The sequence below is a fragment of the Entelurus aequoreus genome, linkage group LG12 (assembly GCF_033978785.1).
Source record: "Entelurus aequoreus isolate RoL-2023_Sb linkage group LG12, RoL_Eaeq_v1.1, whole genome shotgun sequence".
Taxonomy (NCBI): Eukaryota; Metazoa; Chordata; class Actinopteri; order Syngnathiformes; family Syngnathidae; genus Entelurus; species Entelurus aequoreus.
In genome coordinates, this window is record NC_084742.1 from 65,349,517 (window position 1) to 65,358,236 (window position 8,720).

Consider the following 8,720-nt stretch of genomic DNA (forward strand, 5'->3'; position numbering starts at 1 on the left):
ATAGTCCGGAATTTACGGTATCTCCTCCATGGTTTCGGTTCACATTTTCAGGACTTATGCGGATCCCAAACACACTAAAACAGGTAAGAAAAGTTGCTTTTGCATAAGACTTAATCAACAGCGCCTCTGCTGGTCGTTTTTTTGTTGTTTTTTATTTATCTCCTTCATTGATGTGCATTTTTGATCAATAGACAATTAAACTTTAGCAACAAAACACATATGCCTGAGAAGGAACCGGATGAAGAAAATCTTATAATTCCTGCCCCCTTCAACATAATAAGTAGTTAAAGGCCTACTGAAACCCACTACTACCGACCACGCAGTCTGATAGTTTATATATCAATGATGAAATCTTAACATTATAACACATGCCAATACGGCCGGGTTAACTTATAAAGTGACATTTTAAATTTGCCGCTAAACTTCCGGTTCGAAACGCCTCTGAGGATGACGTATGCGCGTGACGTAGCCCGACGAACACGGGTATGCCTTCCACATTGAAGCCAATATGAAAAAGCTCTGTTTTCATTTCATAATTCCACAGTATTCTGGACATCTGTGTTCGTGAATCTGTTTCAATCATGTTCATTGCATTATGGAGAAGGAAGCCAAGCAAGCAAAGAAGAAAGTTGTCGGTGCGAAATGGACGTATTTTTCGAACGTAGTCAGCCACAACAGTACACAGCCGGCGCTTCTTTGTTTACATTCCCGAAAGATGCAGTCAAGATGGAAGAACTCGGATAACAGAGACTCTAACCAGGAGGACTTTTGATTTGGATACACAGACGCCTGTAGAGAACTGGGACAACACAGACTCTTACCAGGATTACTTTGATTTGGATGACAAAGACGCAGACGTGCTACTGTGAGTATGCAGCTTTGGCTTTTTTTTGCGTATGTACGTAACTTTTTTAAAATATATAAGCTTTATGAACCTTGGGTTAGGTGAACGGTCTTTTGGGCTGAGTGATTGTGTGTGTTGATCATGTGTTTGAATTGTATTGGCGTGTTCTATGGAGCTAGGAGCTAGCAGAGGAGCTAGGAGCTAGCATAACACGTACCGTACCGTAAGTGCGCGTCACGTACGTAACTTTTTAAAAATATATAAGCTTTATGAACCTTGGGTTAGGTGAACGGTCTTTTGGGCTGAGTGATTGTGTGTGTTGATCGGGTGTTTGAATTGTATTGGCGTGTTCTATGGAGCTAGGAGCTAGCAGAGGAGCTAGGAGCTAGCATAACAAACACGCAGGTGTTATTATGCAGGATTAATTTGTGGCATATTAAATATAAGCCTGGTTGTGTTGTGGCTAATAGAGTATATATATGTCTTGTGTTTATTTACTGTTGTAGTCATTCCCAGCTGAATATCAGGTACCGTGAGTATGCAGCCTTGGCTGCTAAACATTCGATAACTTGACCGTATGTGCGCGTCACGTACGTAACTTTTTAAAAATATATAAGCTTTATGAACCTTGGGTTAGGTAAACGGTCTTTTGGGCTGAGTGATTGTGTGTGTTGATCAGGTGTTTGAATTGTATTGGCGTGTTCTATGGAGCTAGGAGCTAGCAGAGGAGCTAGGAGCTAGCATAACAAACACGCAGGTGTTTTTATGCAGGATTAATTTGTGGCATATTAAATATAAGCCTGGTTGTGTTGTGGCTAATAGAGTATATATATGTCTTGTGTTTATTTACTGTTGTAGTCATTCCCAGCTGAATATCAGGTCACCCCCGGCTCTCACAGCATCTTCCCTATCTGAATAGCTTCAACTCCCCACTAGTCCTTCACTTGCACTTTACTCATCCACAAATCTTTCATCCTCGCTCAAATTAATGGGGAAATTGTCGCTTTCATTTCAGTAGGCCTTTAAAGGCCTACTGAAATGATTTTTTTTTATTTAAACGGGGATAGCAGATCTATTCTATGTGTCATACTTGATCATTTCGCGATATTGCCATATTTTTGCTGAAAGGATTTAGTATAGAACAACGACGATAAAGATTGCAACTTTTGGTATCTGATAAAAAAAAGGCTTGCCCCTACCGGAAGTAGCGTGACGTAGTCAGTTGAACATATACGCAAAGTTCCCTATTGTTTACAATGATGGCCGCGTGAAGTGAGAGAGATTCGGACCGAGAAAGCGACAATTTCCCCATTAATTTGAGCGAGGATGAAAGATTTGTGGATGAGTAAAGTGCAAGTGAAGGACTAGTGGGGAGTTGAAGCTATTCAGATAGGGAAGATGCTGTGAGAGCCGGGGGTGACCTGATATTCAGCTGGGAATGACTACAACAGTAAATAAACACAAGACATATATATACTCTATTAGCCACAACACAACCAGGCTTATATTTAATATGCCACAAATTAATCCTGCATAAAAACACCTGCGTGTTTGTTATGCTAGCTCCTAGCTCCTCTGCTAGCTCCTAGCTCCATAGAACACGCCAATACAATTCAAACACCTGATCAACACACACAATCACTCAGCCCAAAAGACCGTTTACCTAACCCAAGGTTCATAAAGCTTATATATTTTTAAAAAGTTACGTACGTGACGCGCACGTACGGTACGGTACGTGTTATGCTAGCTCCTAGCTCCTATGCTAGCTCCTAGCTCCATAGAACACGCCAATACAATTCAAACACCTGATCAACACACACAACCACTCAGCCCAAAAGACCGTTCACCTAACCCAAGGTTCATAAAGCTTATATATTTTAAAAAAGTTACGTACATACGCAAAAAAAAGTTGCGCACATACGGTCAAGCGATCAAATGTTTAGAAGCCAAAGCTGCATACTCACAGTAGCACGTCTGCGTCTTTGTCATCCAAATCAAAGTAATCCTGGTAAGAGTCTGTGTTGTCCCAGTTCTCTACAGGCGTCTGTGTATCGAAGTCAAAAGTCCTCCTGGTTAGAGTCTCTGTTATCCGAGTTCTTCCATCTTGACTGCATCTTTCGGGAATGTAAACAAAGAAGCGCCGGCTGTGTACTGTTGTGGCTGACTACGTTCGAAAAATACGTCCATTTTGCACCGACAACTTTCTTCTTTGCTTGCTCAGCTTCCTTCTTCATAATGCAATGAACATGATTGAAACAGATTCACGAACACAGATGTCCAGAATACTGTGGAATTATGAAATGAAAACAGAGCTTTTTCGTATTGGCTTCAATGTGGAAGGCATACCCGTGTTCGCCGGGCTACGTCACGCGCATACGTCATCCTCAGAGGCGTTTCGAACCGGAAGTTTAGCGGCAAATTTAAAATGTCACTTTATAAGTTAACCCGGCCGTATTGGCATGTGTTATAATGTTAAGATTTCATCATTGATATATAAACTATCAGACTGCGTGGTCGGTAGTAGTGGCTTTCAGTAGGCCTTTAAACTCATTGTAAAGATAGTTCCATAGTTTAACCTGATATACACATTTGTTTTAAAGTTGTCCTTGAATACTGATGTTTGAAATGACCTTTTCTTCTATGCTCTTCATTCTCACAAGTGATGACAGACATTTTTTTGTAAATTTGCTATGATTAGTAGTGTTGTTGTTGTTGTTGAAGGGAAAGGTGAACATTGTGAAAAAATTAACACACCGCCGTATGCTTAGAAAGAGCAAAATAGGTAAATATTACATGTTATTATGACTGTGATTGATACTACATTACATATATGCTTACAGCACAGTTATAATAATGGAGATTTGGGGATATTTATTGAATTCTAATACTGCTACATGATGCTTAGTGTTTGTCTAAAGCTGCATCTGTTCAGCACACAGCTTCTACAAACCCCGTTTCCATATGAGTTGGGAAATTGTGTTAGATGTAAATATAAACGGAATACAAAGATTTGCAAAACATTTTCAACCCATATTCAGTTGAATACGCTACAAAGACAACATATTTGATGTTCAAACTGATAAACTTTTTTTTTTTGCAAATAATCATTAAATTTAGAATTTGATGGCAGCAACACGTGACAAAGAAGTTGGGAAAGGTGGCAATAAATACTGATAAAGTTGAGGAATGCTCATCAAACACTTATTTGGAACATCCCACAGGTGAACAGGCAAATTGGGAACAGGTGGGTGCCATGATTGGGTATAAAAGTAGATTCCATGAATTGCTCAGTCATTCACAAACAAGGATGGGGCGAGGGTCACCACTTTGTCAACAAATGCCTGAGCAAATTGTTGAACAGTTTAAGAAAAACCTTTCTCAAGCAGCTATTGCAAGGAATTTAGGGATTTCACCATCTACGCTCCGTAATATCATCAAAGGGTTCAGAGAATCTGGAGAAATCACTGCACGTAAGCAGCTAAGCCCGTGACCTTCCATCCCTCAGGCTGTACTGCATCAACAAGCCACATCAGTGTGTAAAGGATATCACCACATGGGCTCAGGAACACTTCAGAAACCCACTGTCAGTAACTACAGTTGGTCGCTACATCAGTAAGTGCAAGTTAAAACTCTCCTATGCAAGGCGAAAACCGTTTATCAACAACACCCAGAAATGCCGTCGGCTTCGCTGGGCCTGAGCTCATCTAAGATGGACTGATACAAAGTGGAAAAGTGTTCTGTGGTCAGATGAGTCCACATTTCAAATTGTTTTTGGAAACTGTGGACGTCAAAGAAGAAAAGAACCATCCGGATTGTTCTAGGAGCAAAGTGTAAAAGGCAGCATGTGTGATGGTATGGGGGTGTATTTGTGCCCAAGACATGGGTAACTTACACATCTGTGAAGGTGCCATTAATGCTGAAAGGTACATACAGGTTTTGGAGCAACATATGTTGCCATCCAAGCAACGTTACCATGGACGCCCCTGCTTATTTCAGCAAAACAATGCCAAGCCACATGTTACATCAACATGGCTTCATAGTAAAAGAGTGCAGGTACTAGACTGGCCTGCCTGTAGTCCAGACCTGTCTCCCATTGAAAATGTGTGAAGCCTAAAATAGCACAAGGGAGACCCCCGGACTGTTGAACAACTTAAGCTGTACATCAAGCAAGAATGGGAAAGAATTCCACTTCAAAAATGTGTCTCCTCAGTTCCCAAACCTTTACTGAGTGTTGTTAAAAGGAAAGGCCATGTAACACAGTGGTGAACATGCCCTTTCCCAACTACTTTGGCACGTGTTGCAGCCATGAAATTCTAAGTTAATTATTATTTGCACAAAAAAAATCAAGTTTATGAGTTTGAACATGAAATATGTTGTCTTTGTAGCATATTCAACTGAATATGGCTTGAAAAGGATTTGCAAATCATTGTATTCCGTTTATATTTACATCTAACACCATTTCCCAACTCATATGGAAACGGAGTTTGTAAAACTTGTACATCATCCTCCTTATATTCAGGTTCAAAAATATAAGTTTTACTTTTAGCCTTAAACATAACACATCATGTCTGCAACTTTACTAGCTCCTGTAGTTTGGCACCAAGCAGAGCACCAACAATTACTTTCAAAGCAACAGAATTCCTAATGAGCAATTATGAATCACGGGGTAAGTACTCTTTTTTTCCCTGAGTTGTGACTAGCAGGCTATTGATAATTCCCTCCCACGCAAACGCAATTAGCACATTGATTCGACCTTAAGATGTTCCCTGCTGCACATTTGTCGCACTACTTGACCAGGACCAAGAAAGAAAAAAAAAGGTCAATTCGATGCTCATCAAACAATGAAAAAGCAGCTTCGAGCTTTCATGTGGAGGAGCTGCTGTTGGCAGACAAAGCCGTGCCATGATCGTTTGTGGAGGGAACACTCGCGTCTTCCCCCGTGATTACCCCATAAATAATTCAAGGCTGCGCGGGGGTCATTATCGTCAATGTTCAGAGCGTCCACCTGCTTTGAGTGACAGGAAGTGCTGCGACTGCTGCCTGGCAACGTATGACAACACGTGTTCCACCCGGAAGAGAAATGGCCGACATTTGACCAGGAGGAGGAGAAGTTGGCGTCGTCTGCCGCACGGTATCGATACGCCAATGTTGGGAAAAGATGGATCATTTAGTGACGCCTTCAAAGCTCATCACGTTTGTAGCAACAGCAAGTTTGAAACGGAACTGCACTTTTTGGGTAATCCTTATGTGAGACAAGAACACATAAAGTGCTGTAGGGCTGCAACAACTAATCGATTAAAATCGATTATAAAAATAGTTGCCGATTAATTTAGTCATAGATTCGTTGGATCTATGCTATGCGCATGCGCAGAGGCTTTTTTTTTTTTTTGTAATTTTTTTTTTTTTTTTTATTTTTTTTTTTTTAATAAACCTTTATTTATAAACTGCAACATGTACAAACAGCTGAGAAACAATAATCAAAATAAGTATGGTGCCAGTATGCTGTTTTTTTTCAATAAAATACTGGAAAGGATAGAAATGTAGTTTGTCTCTTTTATCCGATTATTAATCGATTAATCGAAGTAATAATCGACAGATTAATCGATTATCAAATTAATCGTTAGTTGCAGCCCTAAAGTGCTGTAAAAAACATCCAAATCTCCTTCAATTTTTTATATGCATGCTGCAAGTATATATGTAGTATCTAGTAACATTCAAAATAACATGTGATATTTACCTAATTTGCTCATTTTAAGCATACGGCGGCGTATTAATTTCACAGACGCATCACAACGCTCAGCTTTCCCTTCAACAACAACAACACGACTAATCATAGCCAACGTTATGAGAGACAACACAGGCCGAAAACTTATATTTTTGAACCTGAATACAAGGAGGATGATCTACAAGTTTTAGAAGCTATGTGCTAAACAGATGCAGCTTTAGTCAAACACTAAGCATCATGTAGCAGTATTAGAATAAAATAAATATCCCAAAATCACCATTATTATAACTGTGCTGTAAGCATATATGTAATGTAATATCAATCACAGTCATAATAACATGTAATATGTACGTATTTTGCTCTTTTTAAGCGGCGTGTTAACTTTTCACAATGTTCGCTTTTTCCTTCAACAACAACAACAACAATACTAATCATAGCCATGAGAGACAACAAAGACCGCTTTGGGACAAATGATGATCCAGAAACGTATATTTTTGAACCTGAATATAAAGAGGATGATCTACAAGTTTTAGAAGCTGTACGATAAACAGACCCATCAAGTAGCAGCATTGCTAAGTGTTAAACAAGAAATACAAACTAGCAACATAATAAAACAATCACTTACTGTACAATGTCTGCTCTCACTGGGATAAAGACTGATGGGATGTTTATATCTTCCTGTTTACATGAAGAATTAAATCATTATCCTCACACAGTTTTTAGAAGCTGTGTGCTAAACAGATGCAGCTTTAGTGGAACACTAAGCATCATGTAGCAGTATTAAAACAAAATAAATATCCCAAAAATCTCCATTATTATAACTGTGCTGTAAGTATATATGTAATGTAGTATCAATCACAGTCATAATAACATGTAATATTTACGTATTTTGCTCTTTTTAAGCGGCGTGTTAACTTTTCCCAATGTTCGCTTTTTCCTTCAACAACAACAACAATACTAATCATAGCCATGAGAGACAACAAATACTACTTTGGGACAAATGATGGTCCGAAAACTGATATTTTTTAACCTGAATATAAGGAGGATGATCTACAAGTTTTAGAAGCTGTGTGCTAAACAGATGCAGCTTTAGTCAAGGACTAAGCATCATGTAGCAGTATTAGAATAAAATAAATATCCCAAAATCTCATTTACGTACAATACTTACAGTATTAGCACTTTTTAGGGCGCAACAGAAAAGAGAAAACACACCACAACCTATACACTACTGCCATCTAACGTCTTGGACTTGCAACTTAATGTCATACTTGCAAATGATAATATGATATTAAAACAATATATAACAACTGGACAACAATTATCATAATCAACTCACTTTTAAATGTTGCACTAAAAAAATAGATTTTATTGTGAAAAATAATTCATGCTTATTAGCAGTGGTATGTGAACAGTACCCATCCCTACCTCCAGGTAATAATGCAATGTTCAACGCCAACAAAGAAATTGACTCAAAAATGCTCCAACGTAAGTAAAGTAAGGCTCCTCTTTTCCAAAATTGCACTAGCTTGATGCTAATATACATTGGTTTTGCTATTGACATGCTACTGATTAGCATTAGCGATTTTACATGGCAATTTCAACACCTCCAAATGTGTTAATGAAAAACTACAACTAAAATGCACGTAACAATCAAACAGCTGTTGTGTAAAAAAAAAAAAAAAAAAAAAAAAAAAGTACAATACTTACAGTTTTAACACTTTTTAGGGCGCAACAGAAAAGAGAAAACACACCATAACCTATACACTACTGCCATCTAACGTCTTGGACTTGCAACTTAATGTCATAATTGCAAATGATAATATGATTATATTAAAACAATATATAACAACTGGACAACACTTATCATAATCAGCTCACTTTTAAATGTTGCAATAAAAATGATTTTCTTATCAAAAATAATTAATGTTTACTAACACACACAAAAGTATGGAAATTTGATACCTCCAAGTTTGTTCATGAAAACTACAACTAAAATGCACGTTACAATCAAACAGCTGGTGTGTAATAAAAGTGCAATACTTACAGCATTAACACTTTTTAGGGCGCAACAGAAAAGAGAAAACACACCATAACCTATACACTACTGCCATCTAACGTCTTGGACTTGCAACTTTAATGTCATACTTGCAA

General features: G+C 38.3%; 1 protein-coding gene across 3 annotated transcripts in view; it reads right to left on the reverse strand.

The window, feature by feature from the left end:
• Positions 1-8,720, reverse strand: part of LOC133662452 (synapsin-3-like) — a 342,835-nt gene that overhangs the window by 333,404 nt on the left and 711 nt on the right. The window lies entirely within an intron of this gene.